At 42.0% G+C, this 22553-nt stretch overlaps 1 protein-coding gene across 8 annotated transcripts in view; it reads left to right on the top strand.

The window, feature by feature from the left end:
* LOC126212930 (zinc finger protein 836-like) overlaps window positions 1–22553 on the top strand; it is a 109092-nt gene that overhangs the window by 54323 nt on the left and 32216 nt on the right. The window lies entirely within an intron of this gene.

Here is a 22553-nt window from a genome sequence, read left to right as displayed (position 1 = left end):
AGGTGCAACCTGTGAAGACTGTACTTGTGCATTTGATGAATAAGCACTTCAACTTTTGTCTTCATTAATCAAAGAAACATTATCTACAAAGTCTGTCCGTAGATTTCCAGATTTGAGACCCATTTTGCACATATCCCTAATTCAGCAGATTGTGAGTTTTTCATGAAGCAGTGAAATGTTAAATATAAAATTTATTAATATCTGATACATCATCAGTGATTGTACCATTAACTTCTTTATATTTTTGTTGCCTGTCAACATCAATCAATTTTTCTATTTTACTTCTTTGTCAGTGAACTTCATTATTTAATGTGAAGTGAAGTTTAGGAGTTACAGCTTTTACACTTTTTACACGAGTTCATAGTATACATGAGTTAACAGTAAACCACATGTTCCAGTAATTCCTTACCTCAAGAAAAAACGCTCTTGCCAGTGCATTCACCAGATAGTTGGCATGACACCTACATACATACATACGAGGTGTATTCAAAACCAACAAAATGTGTAACGAATGAAAGTATTTTTTATTTATCCCATTTCTTTGTCTGCATCACATTGTTTATAAGCTCCCTGAGGTGAAAATACTATGTAGTGTTTTTTCAGCACTTTGTGCATCTTAGTCTTCGGATCTTTAAATAATTAAGTATCCCATCTGTCAGGTGCTTGACAGATTCTCATCTCTGTTGTAAAAAAATTAAACTGTTTGCTTCTGTTTTTCTGAAACATTGTTATTCAGTTTGTGTAGTTAATGTTTCCTTAAACATTATTGAAGTTGTTGCACTTTAACAATTATTTTGTTCGTTACTGCATATTTCCATGTTGGGCTTGTGGATGTAACTATCTTTTTACTGATTTTCCTGAAGTTTATGCAGATTAGTATGAACCTAAATAGGGTTCTGATTGTTACACTCCAGTGACGAGTGGTTTTGCATTTACTTTCTTTGTACATACTCTTCACAACTCTTTCTTCCTCTTTTCCTTTATTTTAAAACTAGACATTTGCTAAGTTGTGCTCTCTCTCTCTCTCTCTCTCTCTCTCTCTCTCTCTCTCTCAAACTTACTATCCATTATCTTTAACAAAAAGCTAGTATTAATAATGTGTAACAATGCACCAGCCTTCATATACTGATGTATTACTCTGTAAATGAAACTTTTATTGTTTCATCCACAAAATAATTCCCCCATAAATTCTTTTCTTTACAGTACACTTTTTTAAGAAATTGTTTAGGTTTAAGTTAACTAACAAAAAATGTAAACTTTGTTCCTGACCTACCTTCTGTGTAGTAAGAATCATTGACGTTAAATTCTTCTTTGGATATCACAACTTAATCAGTATTTTTGGTTGCAAATCTGGCAGCAAACATGAAGAATTTAAACTTAAAATGCCTGTAACACTGTAGCCAAACTAAATGTATTTTGTAACATGGTGTATGCAGTTTAAATCAGCACACAGGAAGTGTCATAATGATCAGTAAGTTAGGTATGGTATGTTATGACAGTCTTCATATCATTGTAACCTCTACTTGTAACTTTCAAAAAATAGATGCGAGAAATTATTTAATTTTTCCTCCCCAGACAGGAAAATAGATACTACAGCTAAACCATGATGCAAAAAACGAAGATAAGGTTCAGAAAATTATATTTTACTCTTGTGCTTACATTTTGGAATGGCTCAAAACTACAAATTGGTGAGACAAAATGGCTGGCCACGACTTAACTTCAGGAGGTGAAATAGCTAGTACTGACAATGCACACACACAAAAGTACAAGCAACTTCCTTAGCTCTGGGAATGATTAGTTCCTTCATCTGGAAAGAGGAAGGTTAGGAAAGAAGGACAGGTCACTGATACCCAAAGAGTGTCACTCACAAGGAAACATCATCAATTGGGCCTTATATTTTAGAGAGAACAAAAGCACTCCATATTTTATGGAGTAAGACACACTTTTATCTTCAAAAAATTTCCTACAACATTCAGGTGTGTCTTTTACTCAAAATGTAAAAATGTCCATTATTTGATGTAAAATTCCTGCCAGGCTTAAAAAACAGGCCATATATTCAATGCTGTTGGGAACCTATCTCTATCTGGCAACACTGAATTCAACTGGCAGCAGCAGTGCACCGATGTGATGAACATGAGTTGTGGAGCTTCACAAGCTTACTAACACTGTCCCCCTCCTGCCCTACCATCACAAACCCAGAACACTGTCTAGCCTATGATGTGTCACTGCAGTCTACAGTGCCAGTGAACTTGAACTGAAAGTCATTTGTATTATCGGTAACAGAAGCGTATTTTCTTTAGTAGTTTCCTAATAGAAAAAAGAGGTTTCATATGATGTGTGCTATAAATTGAAGGTAATAGCATATGCAGAACAATATGGAAACAGAGCAGCTGAGTGGCATTTTGGTCCTTCTCCACCAGAAAGAGCCATTCATGATTGGCTTGCTAGTAAGGAAGAACTGAAAATAATGAGGAAGACTATGTGCAAATTGAGGACTGAATGCAAAATGGCCAAAACTACTGTTATCCAAAATTAAAGCAACAAACACCACAACCCGTGTCCTGCATTTAGTTCACGAAACAGTCCTACATACTGTCAACCAGATGTCTGTATGATCGTGTTCTGCACGGAAGATGGCATTCCTGTCAACTGACAACTATGCCAATGATGTCAGGGCATGTATGAAATGAGGTAGTGTTTGTTGGGTAACCCCACATCCACAATAACCATGTACACAGCTACAGACAGTGCAATATGACACAGAGAAAATGCCTACCAGACTTGGCAGTGGAGGGCCGTAGGAAGAAAGGAAGCAGGACAGTAAAAAATTAATGTGGGCTGATGGATTTGTGTGAATTGTTCCAGTGTTTCTTGGACAGGGCGACAGCTCAGAGAGACTGAAACTGTATCCCAAAGTCCAGAGCAGGGCCGACCATGTGTGACTTCAGAAGAGAGCACCGTTATTTGGCTGCAAGGTCACAACAGACTGCCTTAGAACTGCACGGCAACTGGCATATGAGTTTGCATCATCCACGGGACATGTTGTATCAAAGTAAACTGTGTGCATATGGCTTTGGCAGAGTGGCCTTCATTGTTGGAAACCTGCTGTATGTCTAGCACTGACACATCTTCACAGAAGTCCGCATCTAGAGTGAACAGACAGCTTGCTTGTGACTCAGGGCAGGCTGCCCTGTCTCGCATTCAGTTTTGGTGGACCCCATGCTGCATTCCAGGATGTCACTCTGTGTGTCACAGGCATGTGGCATAGGCTGTGATAGTGGGACAAGAATCATGTAGTATACAAACTGCTGAGTACTTCAGCACTCCAGTTTGTTTCTTTAGGGTTTAAGGCATGTGTTATAAATAGTATTCTGATGGCAAGTGATGAAAAGCTTCTGTCTTTCCACTAGCATGTTGCAGCATTGTCTGTTGCTATACTATGCACAGCTGGCTCTGCTTTGTAAAGCAAGTTGGCCATGTTTTGCTTCGCAATGCATAACACCCTCACCCGTCTGCAGCTGGCTCTGTTTCAACTCTTTTCTGCTCTGGCATATTCTTTTACCATTGACGCCGGCCGCGGTGGTCTCGCGGTTCTAGGCGTGCAGTCCGGAACCATGCGACTGCTACGGTCGCAGGTTCGAATCCTGCCTCGGGCATGGATGTGTGTGATGTCCTTAGGTTAGTTAGGTTTAAGTAGTTCTAAGTTCTAGGGGACTAATGACCACAGCAGTTGAGTCCCATAGTGCTCAGAGCCATTTGAACCATTTTACCATTGACGGTCGATACACTACATTGACCTTTTTATCAAGACTGTCTCTCGGGTTGACCAAACTATACTACCCATTACATCAGTGTTACTGGTGACCATTATTTCCAGCGTTATTTTCCCTCTTGAGTATCGTTCTAACAATTAGTTACCTGAACCTTTTCACTGAATCTTATACATTTCCATAGGGCCCCTTGCCCTGCACCTTAACTGGAACACCATGGTACTAATTTCATTACTATGCTTCTTGCACAGTCATTTCTTACTCTCTACTCCTCACTAAAAAGCGAAAATAAATCAATTATTCTTCATATTATATCACTGTTCATTCTTCTTCATTCTGCTGCTTTTATGATTCGATTATCCGATGAGGTGGAATCTGAACAATGGCTGGGTCCGAACTTGGTGGTATTCTTTGTTTTTTATGTACCATAACAACACCAGGCTCAGCAGAACGAGTGCTGCTGTGGTGGTTAGTATGACAATAGTCAGTGTTGTCTCTTTCCAGTGCTGATTTTTCACAATATGAATTTACACGCTGCATAAGGTTTCCAGGGAGATTGGAACCCTCCTGCTGATTCAGAAGTGTTTTTATAGATCACATTAGTTCTGGCTCTAGAGTTTGATATAAGCTGCTCAGATTTGTGGCATGTGACACTTCCATGGGCTCCATTGGCCAGTACAAATGTGGCTGGGAAATACTCAAGTGAGTTATCCCTGCAGCTGCGGTGGACAGGCAGAAAGTAGGCCCCATTATGTTGAATGCTGTTCCATTTAATAAGAAAGCATTCACCTTTTATTCTACCCTCCTTGATGTACCCCTCCATTTCTTGCAACAACTATCTGCTACTACCATGTTCTCAAAGCTAGGGTACAATCCATGTGCCTTGACCTGCTGAAAGTACGATTCTGGCTGGACCACATTTTAATTGCATTTTCTTTCCTCCTTTGCCCCATTAGCAATTTCACTGCACAGGAATCCTGCCCCACTCATATTACCATATGTGGACAGACCATGATTTTCTCTCTGTGGCATTTTTGTATCTTTGCTTCCTCCATTTCTACATATCTTCCTTCATCTTTTGCAGTTAATGACAGTCGCTGAGTTTTTACTCTTACAAATTTCTTTAGTATTCCCCATGTGACGAGTTATGCATGAATTATGTAGCACTTATGATGTGCTTGTTTCCCCGCTGCTGTTACAGAAATGGAAATGGAAACTTTTCTTCCATCAGCTCTCACTGATGCTGCAGCTTCTCCAAATTAAAAGGGCAAGTCTTTGTGCTCAGGTTCTGAAACCAACCTCATCTTCAGTAACAGTTCCTTCTGTACTTTCCTTAGACCCTTTAAATACTGCCGTTCTTGCAACAAATTTACCTCTAGCTGAAACACTATCTTCTATGGACTGCAACCATTTTAATAATTACTTCCCTATTCAAGACCTTTACTTGGGTTTCTAGTTCCCTGATATTCTGAGTAATATATAATACTGCTGCTTTTCGACTTCAGCTATCTGCATTTCCATGCTTCTTCTCAGTTTTATATATAAGTCCAAAATCTTATTTGCTTAGCCTTACTGTTCGTGTCAACCTATTGGGAATGATTCTTTAACCCCAACAACCATTTTAATGCCACATGATCTGTTATTACTCTAAATGTTTTATTGTACAGATAAAATTTGAAATATGTGAGTCCGCAAATAAGGTTAGCATCCCATTCTCCATTTTGGAATAATTTCATTCTTCAGAATTCAGTTCCCTTGAGCATAAGCTACTGAATGTTCTGCACATTCCACCTCTTGTGATGAGACACAGCCTGTTGCATGGTAATCATGCATCACATAATAAAACAAATTCGCTATTAAAATCAGGAAATGGCACAATTGGACTCAATTTTAAAGCTTCTTTTAACTCCTCAAAAGCATGCTGGCACTGTTCTGACCATACAAACTTGGTACCCTTCTTTTAAGAATTGTGTAACCTTCTGGCAATATCGGCATATCCTTTTATCAACCACTGGTAATAGTTCACAAGTCGAGAATGATTGCGACTCTTTTACAGATTAAGGTACAGGAAATTCCCATACAGCTGTAATTAATCTTGGGTCTGTCTTAACTCCATCTTGTGGTATGTCCTTGGTATGCTATCTAACCCATTGCAAAATCACATTTTTCTGTACTCAGTGTTCACTTCACTGCTTTGAACCTTAGGAATACTTCCCTTAATCGCTGCATATGCTATTTGATATCACTTCTATAGACAATTATTTCACGAAGATACACAGAGCTTTGCCATGGTTTCAGACTTCTGGGTATTGCGTCCAACAATCTCTGAAATGTTACAGGTGCATTTTTAATGTGGATGGCATCCGTCTGATTAGGTAGTCATCCCAGGGTGCGTGAAATTCTGTTTTGTGTCAGTCTTGTGGTGCAGGCTCTATCTGGTGATACTCACTCTTCAAATCCATTGTTAAAAATATTAGCATAGCTCTAAATTATCCATAACTTCTGTGATGTTTGGGAAAGAGTAGGCATCCATTACGGTTTTCACATTTAGGGGTCTGTAATCAAACATATTTTTTGCACAACTATTCCTGCCCACTGTCGACATTACATTCTTCAATTATTCCATCTTTCAGCTGTTGATCGATTAATAACTCCAAAAGTGGGTGCAAGTACCTAGCTATTCTGTATGGCTTGTGGTAGACTGAAGATTTATTTCCTATAGGGATGTAGTGTTGTGTAATAAGCGTACCTGATAATGGTCCTTTTGGAAAAAATAAATCACTGAATTCCAGAAGTAGTTCTGTCATCTGTTCCCTATTGCTTCCCTCTAGATGTTTCACTTTTGGTCCTCATACAGCTTCAGTGATGTCTGGCAGTTCTCCATGGCTGACTCCCCCACATGTCCCATCCTTCTTCCTCCAAGATATTAGCAATTAACAAATGGTTTGTTAATCATATGCCCTATGTGCTGAAATGGTAAATAGAAACATATATGTGCATGATATGTCTGTTAAATGAACAACCCACCTGATCTAATACTTCATTCTCTTCTAATGGTTCCATCACACACAAAATTTGTACCAGCAAGCTAGACTCAACAGTGACACAAAGTAATTTCCAGGACCCTTAGATACATAATCATGCGAATAAAGTCTTGCTATGAGTGTTCATGGTTTAATTTATTCACCTTTCGCATCACTCTCCTTGCCGCCTCTCTACCTTGACTTAACCTAACTGAACCATTTTTCTGCCACTTTCCACCCTGTGTAGCTGGTAGTTAATTATGGCACAATGCTGATAAAAGAAATCTAATCCCAGAATCATGTCATAGGCCTAAATTTAGTGTGCCACAATCTGTAATTAATGTTTCAATTAAGGGGCTCCGGAACGCCCTATACTTGTAATTTATAAGCGTTATTTTAACATTGCATCTTTCCTCACAAAGTATTTGAGGTAGGAAGTTGAACTTTTTACAGATTATTTATTGAAATATGGGCTACAGCTTAACACAGGGATTTTACAAAATTTTAGTTCAGTTATAAAAGATGATTTTTTTCAATTGTAATGAAAATTCACAACATTTTTTTGCAATTTTTTATTTATATATTCAAAAATATACAGTTTTTTGGAAAAAGGCTATGTTAAATTATGCAGAAGGTACTGTGTAACATTTACTGAAAGTTTGAAACAAATATGTTTGGAAGATCCTTAGAAAACATGTAATTAGTATGAGAAAATGAAAGTTTTGGGAATCGAGCGACAAAGATTGGATTAACTTTTTAGTGCATTCCAGGTCCATAGGATGGATTATCTTCATCCTCTGCAAACTCCTCCTCCAGCTTCCTCTTGTTCCTCCTCCTGTTTACTCTTGCTTGTATTTCTAGACTCTTTACAGCCCTGTCTGCAGCCCGAAGGCGTTCCTTGTCTAAAGCAAGCATTGCTCATACCATGTTAGAACCTATCTTCATTCCCATATTTCTAAATACCTTTGGCTTTCCAACATTTCTCCTTTTCTTAAAAGCCTTCAGAGGATTTCTGATAACTTTACTTTTACTCATTATTATACTTCAACAAAACAGAGACTCAAGAAACAGAATTAATTACGAATATTTTCGAGATAACGACAGAGTAAATAAACATGAAACAATTGACAATCACACCAGCGATATATATTGAACCATCACAGGTTAGCCATAACACATACTTTATCTCACATCACTAAAATGTACCTGATGAACACGGACGTTAAAAATACCACCATTTGACAGCAGTTTAACAGCGCCACAGTGGGTCACGCCCATGTAGAACACATTTCAAGAAAAAAATTAAAAATAGTTGTAGTCTTCGGAATTGAATAAATTATATATCTATTAAAAGGTAATATAGTCTGCAGATTCAGAAAACGCAAAAACGCAAAAAAGTAAAAATTGAACTTTTCATGATTTTGAGCCTTAATCCTGTATCCAGGTGGATGCCTAAGTCCGCTGTCCTAATGGTGTGATGTCTTTATTCCCACTACTTGCAGTATGTACTGTGGTGGTTCCAATTGCGTACATTCCACCAGATCACTACTGGTGACTGAAACGTTCTCCTGTGTCCCATAATATCATGGAATCCTTTTTCCCTACTATTCTTCTTATCGCATCCACTTCTGCATACAGTTTTGTAGCATCTAGTCTTACTAAGAAGACCATAGGTGGACCAGGGGTCCCAGCTAGTGTTCAATACCTTACTTCTCCCTGCTCCTCTACTTTTAAAATTGTTACTTATTCACATCACCATGAGGCTGGGGACACTTTGTCGTTACATGGCCTGTTTGCCCAAACTTGAAATGTTTTATGTTAGCTGCAAACACTGTCCATTTACCCTGCATTCGTCGACAAATTGATCTCCTCACACTCTGTAGTTAACAGCACTGCTGTGCGCAAATCTGTTGGACATCCTGTCCACACACACTTTGTCATTTCTGCATGCAGTCCACTTAAAAAAGAATTGAAGACCCTCTGCTCTACTTCTTGCAAAATGTCATTGACCTCAGCATCCTACCCTAATGCATTAATTTTCCTCATCCTATCTGCAAATTTTTTCACAGTTTTTGTATTTTTCTTAATTATTGCCGCTAGTTGTTCCCTGCAGTGTTTGGCAATATTTTGCTCCATATATCTTTGAATTAACCCTTCTTTAAATTCTTGCAATGTTGTGGCTCCCTTCAGAGCTCCTGTATACCCTAAATATGTTTATACTTCCCCTGTTCGTCTCTTTGGAACAGTAAATAATACTTCATTAGACCAACCTTGCATCTGAGCCAGATATCGAAGGTGAAGACCTGCTCATTGTTGGTTTTTTATCAGGGGTAAGGAGCAATTAAACAATTAAACTTTTATCTGACAAATTTACACTCTGTTGAATGATTGTGATCGTGTAAAGTGACTAAGTTCTTTATTATCTGCTGGTAATTGTGCTACCTTCTGTAACAAAATGCATTCTGCTTCTGGTTATGGCACACCTTGTGTCTGGTTCTTTTGAAGCTTTGTCCTTGACAACAATCACTTTGAGAACTAATGTTCACAAGACAAGAAGACAAAATACATTAATTTTATTTTTATGTGTAATTATGAGCCATATTGACTCCCAGCACTGCCTAGTCGTATGACCCTAGTGATTACATGTGTAACATTTTCCTAGAAGTGATTTCAAACATTGCACTTAGTGACCATTGAGGTTACACTGTGCACATCTAACAGTCTCAAACTAATCATGGCCGGCCGAAGTGGCCGTGCGGTTAAGGGCGCTGCAGTCTGGAACCGCGAGACCGCTACGGTCGCAGGTTCGAATCCTGCCTCGGGCATGGATGTTTGTGATGTCCTTAGGTTAGTTAGGTTTAACTAGTTCTAAGTTCTAGGGGACTAATGACCTCAGCAGTTGAGTCCCATAGTGCTCAGAGCCATTTGAACCATTTTGAACTAATCATGCCTTCCATTACCTCTAAGCATAGAAATATCCACTTGTTCTCCATTTGCAATAAAATCTACTTCATAATATTCACGACTGTCAGATGCATTTTCCATGACCAAAATATAAGGATTTTCTTTCTTTCTTTTTGGTTTTTTGATTCACTGTAACATAAGGTGTAGGTTCTAATATAGGCCTGCAAAGAGATGACTAAGTTCTGACATCAGTGTTGCATGACTCTTGGATTGTCGCATGTGGAGAGTGAAATGAGATGTCAGGGCAACTGTAGATATGTTTAATTGCTTTCGTTTTTCCAGCCCTAAGCCATAGTACATCAGGAACAGCTTGGTAGAGGCTTCCAATTGCCTCTCATGTGAAATAGTAGACATCTGTCATTGCTGACAGTGCAAGGAGCAAGGCTGAATATGGGGTCACTCAATGCCACTGTCAGCGGTCTCTGGCTGCGACAGTGATGACCCCGCAGTGGTGCAGCTGATGATGGCCGTGAATTTCCTCCAGTGAGCAGACAGCTCCCTCGTGCCTCATAGCAGGCTACCCTGTGTAGTGTTCAAACGGCAGACCCCATACAGCATTCTAGGATGTCACTCTGGGTGTCACAGGCTTGTGGGTGTTGTTCGCTCTGATGTTGAGAGAAGAATCATTTAATACACGAATGGCTGGATGTTTGTACATTTGACTATGTTCGTTGAGGGCTTCAGGCAAATATTTTAACATGACTGTTGGAAGGTGAGGAAAGGCTCCCGAACTTCCACTAATGTACTGCAGTGTTGGCTGTTGCTATACCATGCCCAACTGACTCAATCATGTTTTGCTGTGCAGCATGTGATACTCCCACCCACCTGCGGCTGGCTCTGTTGCGGCTCAGTTCTGCTCTTGCGTTTTTTCTGACCAAATTCAGTTGACATGCTACAGACAAAACCCAACAAATACTCGCACCAGAGAGCATTGAAAGGACCTACAGTCAAACAAGTGTGTCAGTGGAAAAAGACAGTTATGGTGTAGAGTAAGAGAAGACATTATGGTCAAATCTTTCAAGAAGTACAGCACAAATAATGCTCTGGCGGGCAGTGAAGACCATCTCTTATATGAAGAAGACAGTGGTCATGAATGAGAAGGAGAAGTTAAATTTTGATATTCAGGGGCGTTTAGGTCAGTTCGGTTTTATACACTAAGAATTTTTTTTAGCCTGACTTTGCAATCTAATATTAAAAATTGTAACAATGTTACTTTTTAAAAAGTGGTTAAAAATGATTGTATGCTTTATAGCCCGCAGCATCTTAGTCTGTAAAATATACTGAGGGTCTCACTGAAGCCTTCACTGATCATAATTATCCTTCCAATCGTGTACGAAAACAAATCTCTCATGCCTTATCTTTGCAGTCTCCCATTGTCGGGCCACAGAGGAGCATTCCTCTTGTAACTCAGTACCACCGAGGACTGGGAGAACTTAATTACATTCTCCACAAGGGTTTTGACTACCTCTTGTTGTGCCCTGAAGTGAGAAATGTTCTGCCCACTATCCTTCCCACACCTCCCACAGTGGTATTCCACTGTCCACCAACCTACAGAATCTACTCATCCATCCCTACACAACGCCTGCTCCCAACCAATTACCTCATGGCTCATACCCCTGTAATAGATGCAGATGCAAGGCCTGTGCCATACATTCTTCCACCACCATCACAAGCATCACCTATCCCATCAAAGACAAGGTTACCTGTGAAACCAGTCATGTGATCCACAAGCTAAGCTGCAGCCACTGTGCTGCATTCTATGTGGGCATGACAACCAACATGCCATCTGTCCGCATGAATGGCCACAAAAAAAGTGGACCACGTGGTTGCTGAGAATGCTGTCAAACATGACCCTTCATTTCAATGACTGATTCACAGTCTCTGCCATATGGATCCTTCCCACTAACACTAGCTTTTCTGAATTGTGCAGGTGGGAATTACATTGACGTAAGCCTCCTGGCTTCATCCTTCATTAGCCATTGTCCTCACCTATTCAGCCTTCTGTTTTATTCCAGCACCATACAGCCCTCATTCCACCATCATACCCAGAATATTTACTTCTTTTCCGGTAGCCCCCTCCCCACCTCTCCCCTGCCCACCATGTAACCCCGATAGCTGCCCTACCTTCTTTGCACCTCATCCTTACACCCTCCCCAGCAGCACTGCACTGTACATCACCACTACGCTACTATCCCTCCCCACCCCAGCCTCCTCGTTACCCCTGCCCTGTCACCACTCCCATCATGCAGTAGTGCTGCTGCTGCTCACTGTGTGGTTGTTCCAGTCGTGTGTGTGTGTGTGTGTGTGTGTGTGTGTGTGTGTGTGTGTGTGTGTGTGTGTGTGTGAGATTTTTTTGGACGAAAGACTTCTGGGCCAAAAGTTTTATTTGTGAGACTCTCTTTGTTGTGCCTATCTGCAACTTGGCATCTTTGCAATATGAAAAGTGTCAACTTTGCTTTCTCCTGCTAGTCCAGGGATTAGAATATGCTTGAGGTATCCCTGCCTGTCATAAGAGGTGACTAAAAGAAGTCTCTCACTTTTCAGCCCTATAAGTTTTATGGTTCGACCTACCACTTCCAGAATTCTACAGAAGCACGGACCATATGGGAAATGACGCCTTATGTGGTGTGTGTGTGTTATCCATAGTGCCCCTTGATTTGATGTCCTGAGCCTCTTGTCATGGCTTTGCATCTCCACCTGCAATTCAACTATTTGGGCGAGGACACTTTTGGGGGTATGTCATCTTCTTACGTTGTCTCCTGTACTCTTTTGCCCCCATGACAGTATTAGATTTCTGTGAGCCCAATATCCAGTATGGTAGCCAGTTCGTTGGGGTGGGGCCATCATGTACCCATTTAGTGGTAGTCCCCTGACAACACAGGGCTGATGCTTGAGCTGTAAACTGCCCACATATGCCAAGGAGTAGATGCCTGTCTTCCTGGGGCATCAGGACTCCCAGCAATGGCCATCAAGTCAGGTTGTTTTTGCTGTGGCTGGGTGCCACCCATGGGGGAGCCCGATTGGCGTGGGTGGTACCAGGGTGGCTGAACCACAATGAAGCGGACTAAGTCATCTCTTGCTGGTGATTGTGGCACCAGCAGTCTGTAAGAAGGACAAGATCCAGTACAGTGCTGACAGATATGATCCTAAATCATTTCCCTCCCTTGCTACACAATGGGAGGAACGTAGGGCTACAGAAAGAAGAGTCATATTCACCTCGGTATTTAGTCTATAGCAGAATGGACAGGGACTCACTCCTACCTATGAAGCCTCAATTTTTTTGTTGAACATCTTGAGGATAAGTTTGAGGAAGTGACAGCACTGGCAAAGAAGAGAAGCTTTGCAGTCTAGATTCAGACAGCATCCTCAGCCCAGTTCTGGGCATTACTCATTTGTGACCAGCTGGGTGATATTCCTGTTTCCGTTACTCCCCATAAAAGCCCTAACGTGGTCCAGGGGATTGTTTTCTATCGCAACCTCCTCTTTGCAGTCCGATGGCAAGCTCCACACCACTCTAGAATGGTGGTTCATTTTATCCGGCGCATTTACGGGGGACCCAAAGAAAAAGGGTCACCTCTGGTGCCCTCATCTTGGCCTTGGAGGGTGATTCATTGCCTTAGAAGGTCAAGGTGATGGTTTACTGCTGTGATATTAAACCATACATGCCTCCTCCTATGTGGTGCTCTAAGTGCTTGAAATTTGGGCATAGGTCTTCCTGTTGCACTTCCAGCACCACATGTCGAGACTGCACATGTCCCCTGCATCCAGATACTTTCTCTACGCCTCCTCCCACTTGTATCAACTGCGGTGAGCAGCACTCCCCCAGCTCGCCAGACTGCACAGTACTCCAAAAGGAGTGGAAAGTCGTGGAAAATCATGAAGTACAAGACCCTGGACTATTTGACTTATCAAGAGGCTAAACGTAAATTTGAACGATTACACCCCACTCAGTTGTCAACATGTGCTGCAGCTACATTACCATTGCCATCACAAGTACCTACTTTGGGAGCAAGGATCACCCAAACACAGGGGACATCGGTCCCCTGCCCCAAGCCGGAGAAGCAACAGCCTCCTCTCGCTCATCTCCTGCAGAGGAGGTCCCTTGGGACCCTCTCTCCCAAGGTCTCCACTAATGCCACAGCGGGCACTCGCCAGTGGCTAAAGGAGCCAAAAGCTGCTGGATGAGGTGGTTCACATTCTTCCTCCATGCCTAAAGCTACTTCCGAGAAGTCCTCCCAGCAAACACCGAAAGAAGAGTGAGAGGTCAAACAAACAAAGAAGACAGCTAAGAAGAAGAACCCTCCGGTGGCCTCAACACCAACACTACGTACCAAATCTACACCTGTGGATAAGGTGGAGATCTCAGCATCTCCTGAGGACCTAGATGTCACTGATGCCTCATCCACAATAGGAATGGATACAAATGCTCAATCATTGGCAGCAGGTGACCCTGAGGCGTAACCTGCCTTCTTGCATGCTTCATACCTTCCCAGCCTTACGATAATGCCGCTCTCCAGTGGAACGGCTGTGGTTTTTTCCACCACCTGGCTGAGCTACAGCAACTATTTGGCTTTACACCTGCTTTCTGCATTGCCCTCCAGGAAACCTGGTTCCCAGTAATGTGGACCCCTGTGCTTTGTGGCTGTAGGGGATATTACAAGAACTATAGTGACTATAATAGTGTCAGGTGGAGTTCGTGTCTGTCCCAAACTCAGTATGCAGTGAACCTGTGCCCCTTCAAACCACTCTTGAAGCTGTGGCTGTCAGGATAAGGATGACACAGGAAATAACTGTCTGCAACGTGTATCTTCCTCCAGATGGTGCAGTACCCCTGAACACATTGGCTGCACTGATTGATCAACTCCCTAAACGTTTCCTACTTCGGAGATTTTAACGTCCATAACCCCCTTGTGGGTCTGCACTGTGCTTCCTGACCAAGGTAGAGATGTCGAAACTTTAGTGTCTCACCTCGACCTCTGCTTCTTAAATACAAGGACCCCCCCAGACGTTTCAGTGTGGCTCATGGCACTTATTCGGCCACTGATTTATCCCTCTGCATCCCAGGACTTATCCTATCTGTCAACTGGAGAGTCCACGATGACTTGTATGGTAGTGACCACTTTTCCTTCTTCCTGTCACTCCCCCAGCACCATTCCCGCAGACGTCTACCAATATGGTCTTTAAACAAGGCAGACTGGGAAGCTTTCACCTCTGGTGTCACCATTGGAACTCCCCCACATGGTACCATCGATGTGGTAGTTGAGCGGGTCAGTAGAACGATTGTTTCTGTAGCAGAAAACATGACCCCTTGTTCTTTAGGGCGCCCCCAACGAAAGTCAGTACCTTTGTGGTCGCCGGAAATCGCTGAGGCTGTTAAAGAGCATCGGAGAGCTCTACAGCGACATAAGCGGCACCCTTCCCTAGAGCAACTAATAGCTTTTAAAGGGGTTCTGCCCACGTTCACCAGCTTATAAAAAGACGGAAACAGGCATGTTGGGAGAAGTACGTCTCAACCATTGGGTGCCATACATCACCTTCCCATGTCTGGACGAAGATCAGACATGTTTGTGGGTACCACACCCCGACAGATGTTACTGGCATTAATGTCAATGGCGTGTTTCTACCACTCCAAAGGCAATTGCCGAGCACTTTGCCGAGCACTATGGTTGAGCCTCTGCATCAGAGAACTATCCCCCATCATTTCACACCTTCAAAAGGTGAATGGAAAGGAAAGCTCTTTAGTTCAATGAATGTCACATTGAACCTATAAAGCTCCATTTACAGAGTGGGAGTTCCTCAGCGTCTTTGTACATTGCCCTGACACATATCCTGGGCCAGATCGGATCCACAGTCAGATGATCTAACATCTTTGTTCAACTACAAGTGATATCTCATCATCATCTTGAACTAGATCTGATGCGATGGCGTTTTTCCATCGCAGTGGCATTCCAGTGTTCAATCCCAGTAAAAACCCACTTGATGTGGATAGCTATCGCCCCATCAGCCCCACTAACATTATTTGTAAGCTGTTAGAACGTATGGTAAGTCAGCGGTTGTGTTGGGTCCTGGAGTCATGTGGCATATTGGCTCCATGCGAGAGTGGTTTCTGCCAGGGTCACTGTACCATTGAGAATCTAGTTTCCCTCATCTGCCATCCAAACAGCCTTTTCCAGACGCCAACACCTGGTTGCCATCTTTTTTGATTTACGAAGAGCTTAAGACGTGGCCTGGTGACATCATAACCTTGTCATATTATATGAGTGGGGTCTCCGGGCCCTGCTCCCGATTTTTATCCAAAATTTCCTATCGCTCCATACTTTCCATGTTCAAGTTGGTGCCTCCCACAGTTTCCCTCCTATCCAGGAGAATGGTGTCCTGCAGGGCTCTGTATTGTGTGTATCTGTATTTTTAGTGGCCATTAACTGTCTTGCAGCAGCTGTCAGGCCATTCGTCTCAGCTTCTGTGTATGCAGACGACTTCTGCATTTCGTACTGATCTTCCAATACTGGTGTTGCTGAGCAGCGCCTACAGGGAACCATTCACAAGGTGTAGTCATGGGCTCTAGCCCCCGGCTTCCAGTTTCCAGTTGCTGCAAAGTCATGTGTCACACACTTCTGTCTGCATCGTACTGTTGATCTGGAACCAGAACTTCACCTTAATCATGGTCTACTCACTATAATGGAGACATATCAATTCTTACAACTGGATTTCGATGCCTGATTGGTGAGGCTTCCTCATCTTTGTCAGCTGAAGCTGAAGAGCTGGCAGCACCTCGATGCCCTCTGCTGCCTGAGCAACACCAACTGGGGTGCAGATTACTCTACGCTGCTGCAGCTATACACAGCCCTTTTTCAATCCTGTCTTGACTATGGGAGTCTGGTTTATTGTTTCGCAGCACCCTCAGCATTACATTTACTCGACCCAGAGTACTACTGTGATGATTGACTGGCAGCAGGAGGTTTCAGGATGAGTCCAGTGACCAGGCCAGAGTTCCTCCATTGAAGGTTAGGTGTGCCTAACTGCTCTCCAGTTACGTTGCACACATTCAGTTCTCCTGAGCATCCGAATTACGATCTCCTTTTCCCATCCATGGCGTTTCTCTCCTGCATCGGGGGCCCATGTCAGGGCTTAAGATTGCGGTTCACATCCGATCTCTTCTGTCTCGAGTTCTTGCTTTTACCAACTATGCTGTAGGTCCATTCATGTACACCACCATGGTGTACACTGAGGCTGAATCTTTTTCCGGTCATTTCACAGGGCCCTAAGGACTCAGTGAACCCTGCGGCTCTCTGCTGTCAGTTCCTCTCGATTCTTGACATACACCGGAACCATGAAATGGTTGGCACTGACAGCTCAATGGATGATGGTCAAGTTGGCTTCGCATATGTTCATGGAGGACATATTTAACAGCCCTCCTTGCCAGACAGCTGCAGTGTTTGGGCTGCAGAGCTGGCGGCCATTTCTTGTGCTCTTGAGCATATCCACTCATGCCCTGGTGAGTTGTTTCTTCTCTTGAGCAGCCTACAAGCTATCGACCAGTTGTACCCTCACCATCCTTTGGTAGCGACCATCCAGGAGTCCATCTGTGCCCTGGAATGATCCAGTAGATCCCTGTTGTTTGTGTGGACCTCATGCCACATTGGAATCCCAGGTAATGAACTTTCCAACAGGCTGGCCAAACAGGTTACATGGAAACCACTTCTGGAGATTGGCATCCCTGTAACTGACCTGCAATTATTATTACGCCACAAGGTTTTTCAGTTTTGGGAGATGGAATGGCATAATCTCAGTACGCACAACAAACTTTTGTAGCAAAATGCAGGAAGATCTGCAGCGGATAGGCACTTGGTGCAGGGAGTGGCAACTGACCCTTAACATAGACAAATGTAATGTATTGCGAATACATAGAAAGAAGGATCCCTTATTGTATGATTATATGATAGCGGAACAAACAGTGGTAGCAGTTACTTCTGTAAAATATCTGGGAGTATGCGTGCGGAACGATTTGAAGTGGAACGATCATATAAAATTAATTGTTGGTAAGGTGGGTACCAGGTTGAGATTCATTGGGAGAGTCCTTAAAAAATGTAGTCCATCAACAAAGGAGGTGGCTTACTAAACACTCGTTCGACCTATACTTGAGTATTGCTCATCAGTGTGGGATCCGTACCAGATCTGGTTGACAGAGGAGATAGAGAAGATCCAAAGAAGAGCGGCGCGTTTCGTCACAGGGTTATTTGGTAACCGTGATAGCATTACGGAGATGTTTAACAAACTCAAGTGGCAGACTCTGCAAGAGGGGCACTCTGCATCGCGGTGTAGCTTGCTCGCCAGGTTTCGAAAGGGCGCGTTTCTGGATGAGGCATCGAATATATTGCTTCCCCCTACTTATACCTCCCAAGGAGATCACGAATGTAAAATTAGAGTGATTAGAGCGTGCACGGAGGCTTTCAGACAGACGTTCTTCCCGCGAACCATACGCGACTGGAACAGGAAAGGGAGGTAATGACAGTGGCACGTAAAGTGCCCTCCGCCACACACCGTTGGGTGGCTTGCGGAGTATAAATGTAGATGTAGACGTAGAAACTGCGTGCGGCTAACACCTCCCGTCTCGATGACCCATCTCGGTGTCACTGTGGCTCACATATTAGTTGTCATGCACATTTTGCTGGACTGCCCACATCTAGCTGCACTGCGGTGGACTTTTAACGTTCCCAGCACCCTACCTTTAGTATTGGGCAACAGTGCTTCAACAGCAGATTTAGTTCTTCTTTTTATTCGTGAGGGGTGTTTTACCGTACCGTCTAGGGTGAGTGTCTAGTCTTCCCTCTGAGGTCGCCACCCTCCCTCCATTTCTATTTCTGTCGCACTTTCTATGCATTTATTTGTCTTTGTGGTTGTCTTTTCCCTACATGTGTTCATCTCGCCTTGTCTTTTTGGGGTGGAAATTTTAATGTGTTGCAGAGTGGCTGGCTCATCCTCTTTTTATTATTGTGATCATCTGACCCAGACCATATGCTCTGTGGTTTGAATACCTTCTTCTGCTTTTCCTTGTGGTATATGTTTTCCCCATTTTTTTTTTGTTCCATTTGTTTTATTTTTAGGTGTGGTGTTGGGTGTTTTTGTACCTTGAGCCTTGCTTGTCAGGAGAAGGGGCCTGATGACTGCAGTTTGGTCCCAACTAACCAATCAACTTTGCTCTTCATAATATTGTTACATTCCATCCAAGGTTTCCCATTACTTGATTCTATACTTGCAGGACATCAGTGCTGTAGGTGATGCGACATTGAAATTTGGGCCATAATTCTAATATTTTGCAGTTATGACCAACTGAAAGGACAGATTTTAAAGATAGGCATTCTCAAGTTGTCTGTTACTCCACTCCACTGGAGCCACATAATGCCGGAGCAACAAGTACTACACTGTTGAGTAGGTAAAGTGTTTGTAAAATACTGTTTTGGAGTTGCGTTTATGTTTCGTTCATTGTGTAAGTGTGTGGTTTCTAACCTGTAACTGGAGGCAGAGATCTTCTCCTTCAAATATTCTTCTGTTGCAATGCACAAATGCAGTGTAAATGAATGAAGGTCATGTTATAGTAGTAGTATAGGTCTCACTCGGGTTTTTTTTTTTTTTTCAAATTTACAGCTGGCATTATTAAGGTGAAGTACATTTCACTGTTCTTAACATAATTGGCATGATCAAAAGTGTAAATCAAAAATAGGTAACTTAATCTCATAATAATTCTGAAGTTGACTAGGTTACTTATTGTCATCTTGTTGTGTGTATATGTAGCTCCAGAATATGGATACATTAATATTGTTAAAATACAGGGTGTACATGAAGTCAAAGAACACTTTCAGTTATTTATGGCACAACAACTAAGCATTGTACAGATATACATATTGCAGTTTGAAAAGAAACTCTGAAAGTTTTTTTTTTTTTACAAACACTCAATATGCGAACCATGAGTGACCCAGCAGACGTCAGACGGTAATCAAATTCTTGCCATATCCATCCCAGCATGTCTCTCGTATGCACTCCACTCTTACTGGAATGTACACTTTTCTTTGCTGGGCATAAGCAACCTGTCATAACGAATTTGTTGTGTCAGTGGTAAATAGCCTTCCTTGTTGGTGGCTTCTTACTGTACATGGTTTTAAACATCTGTTGAAGAGCTGTAGCATACTTGTTTTTGTCAAACTTCAACACACAGAAAGCTCACTCCACACCTGAACTTGCAGTGTTTGCAAGTAGTGCTATCATTGGCAAATTATCAAACTACACTGTGCTGGTATACATCAAAAAACATTTTGGGATTTCTCTTCAAAATGACATCTGTACAATGCTTGGTTCTTGTGCAATAAATAATTGAAAGTTTTCCTGGACTTTATGTACTCCATGTAATACACTACTGTTTCTAGAAAGTAACACATTCAGAAGCAGTGGTCTGCACCATGCCACGATAAGAGGAGTTTAGAACAGTTCAAACATAATATGTGATTTAATTGGCAGAGAAGTTGTGTGCACATAGGCCCAGTATTGGCATCTTTTGTGTGATAGGACAGGTCAGTGTTACACAGCACTGGATGCAGAGATGTCATATGAAATAGCAACATGTAATAAAGTGCCACTATTTCTTTTCAGTTTCACAAGGTGAAATAGGTGTGTGTGTGTGTGTGTGTGTGTGTGTGTGTGTGTGTGTGTGTGTGTGTGTGTGTTTAAATGGGGCAGAATTATTGGTCATTCTGTCACATTGTGGCTCACATGAGGCAAGCTGCATCAACAGTGAGGCAGATGTGGAATCAGTGGAGACTAGATGCTGGAGGACACAATGTGACCACAGTGTGAGATGACCACAATCTTGTCTGCTTGCAAGGTGTTACAAGTATTGCATAGTTTCGGAAGGTAACGCTTACAGTAAGTGGTCCAAAAAGGGCAAATAGTGCACAGAAAAGGAAAATTAACTTAGAGTAATTGGCAGGATATTAAGAGAGAAAGACTACATGATGGCAGATTGGAACAGAAATCACAAAAGGTAAGGTAGTTTCTGTGAAACAGCCACCAATGCAAGTGAGTGGAATAATGCTGGATTGGTTTTTTCGGTTTTGTAAAAGGGCATATGTTTATTGAATAACACGTCCTGAATGACAGCGTATGTACCCTGTAGAGTACATGGCTCTAACAACATACGTTATGTGCATCTTTTGACAATATTATAGTAAAAGTAAGTAAATAAGTAAGATAAAACTAACTACAATTCTGTCTTTATCATTGATGAAAAAGTTGAATACACACTGCTGTATTATTAAAATACAATGTGGGGTATGATACTTCAGTTGAATATTGGGTAGTAATATTGACAGCATGATTCAGGATCATGTACGCAATACTGAAGTGTGTACAAAAAGAGGATTCTAGGACATTTAAGTATGAAAATTAAGTTAAAGCTGTACAAAGAGTACCATGTCTTGATGCACAATGAAGTCAATTGACTTGATAAACTCCATGTAAATAGGTGTGCCAGGCAGATGAAAGGAAGGTAAGACAGACAGTACTTCATTGAAACAATCTACTTTCAAATATGAAGTCCAGTCAAAAGAAGTGTCAGAAAACATTGCTTGGCATATTCTGTATCACCCGAAATGAAAGCTCTCTTCAACATAAACTGGAAAGTGGAATTACAACTCCTGAAGGTGGTTGAGGAAAGTATTTGTGTAGGCCACATGCCATAACAAATGAAGACACGTCTCAGATTCAGGAACTCAGTTTCTCAAAGCAGGAATAAATCTTCAAAAGAATGTCTGTACCACAGTCTAAATCTGTCCAGAATTTGTCGCTTGTTTACACTCGCAGCTTCAGGTGAGATACAAATGCACAACATGGAACTTAGGTCAGTTGTCATGCAAAAGCAGACTGAGCAGACAGCATACAGACTGCTAAAAAAACAACACAGAAATGGCTACAAATGAACAACAATATGTATGCTACATGTGTTGACGTACAACAGGTTCTACTTTGTCATACATTGGCACATTCCATGGTATTGTGCCAGAGACAGCTGACATCGTATAATTTCATGGTTCGTGACTTTGGTACTTAACTAACACAGTAAATTTAGGGGATGGATCTGATGCAAGATTTGGTTCAGCAAAATAGTTTCTGGTCTGATTAAATTTGTTATGCTTGAAGAAGGTATGGAATGCAAACTAATTATATGGCCTGACCACCATGTTGGGCAGAACAATAACTGGAGAATTTTAGCACTTCATTTCTATCTGGTCAACTGCAAGTACTATGTAGAAAACAAAAGGTTTTTATGTTAGAGGATTAGTTTCCTGCATTGTGACAGGAACTTTGCAGTGATTGAGAAAAGAAAGCATCAAAAGTTATGGCTCCTTTAGAATGGAAGCATGTCATAGCTTAGGCCTCTGTAGAACCTTCAAAACTGACCATTCAGGAGATGATGGAAGACTTCAGGGGCATAGGATCTGTGGAGCTGGTTATCAAAACACCACATGCTTTGAAAATTACTGGTGTACTCTGGTTGAAGTTATGCCTTGAGGCATAAGGATGCTTCATCCATGTGGAAGACATTTCTTTTTGAAACATGGGTGTGAACATGAAGTAAAAGAAATTCTGTTGCGTTTTGCTTTTTGGTTGCTGTACAATGGATACTGAAACTTGTAAGGAGCAGAAAAGTGATCTATTGGACGTGACGAAGTACATGGAATCAAAATACAGGCATTTTATAAAAACATTATCTACCATCTGGTAATGTGCCAGCTTTGGGTCTCAA

The sequence above is a fragment of the Schistocerca nitens genome, chromosome 11 (genome assembly GCF_023898315.1).
Source record: "Schistocerca nitens isolate TAMUIC-IGC-003100 chromosome 11, iqSchNite1.1, whole genome shotgun sequence".
NCBI lineage: Eukaryota > Metazoa > Arthropoda > Insecta > Orthoptera > Acrididae > Schistocerca > Schistocerca nitens.
The sequence above is the reverse complement of the archived record's forward strand: the minus strand, read 5'-3'. Positions and strand labels throughout refer to the sequence as shown.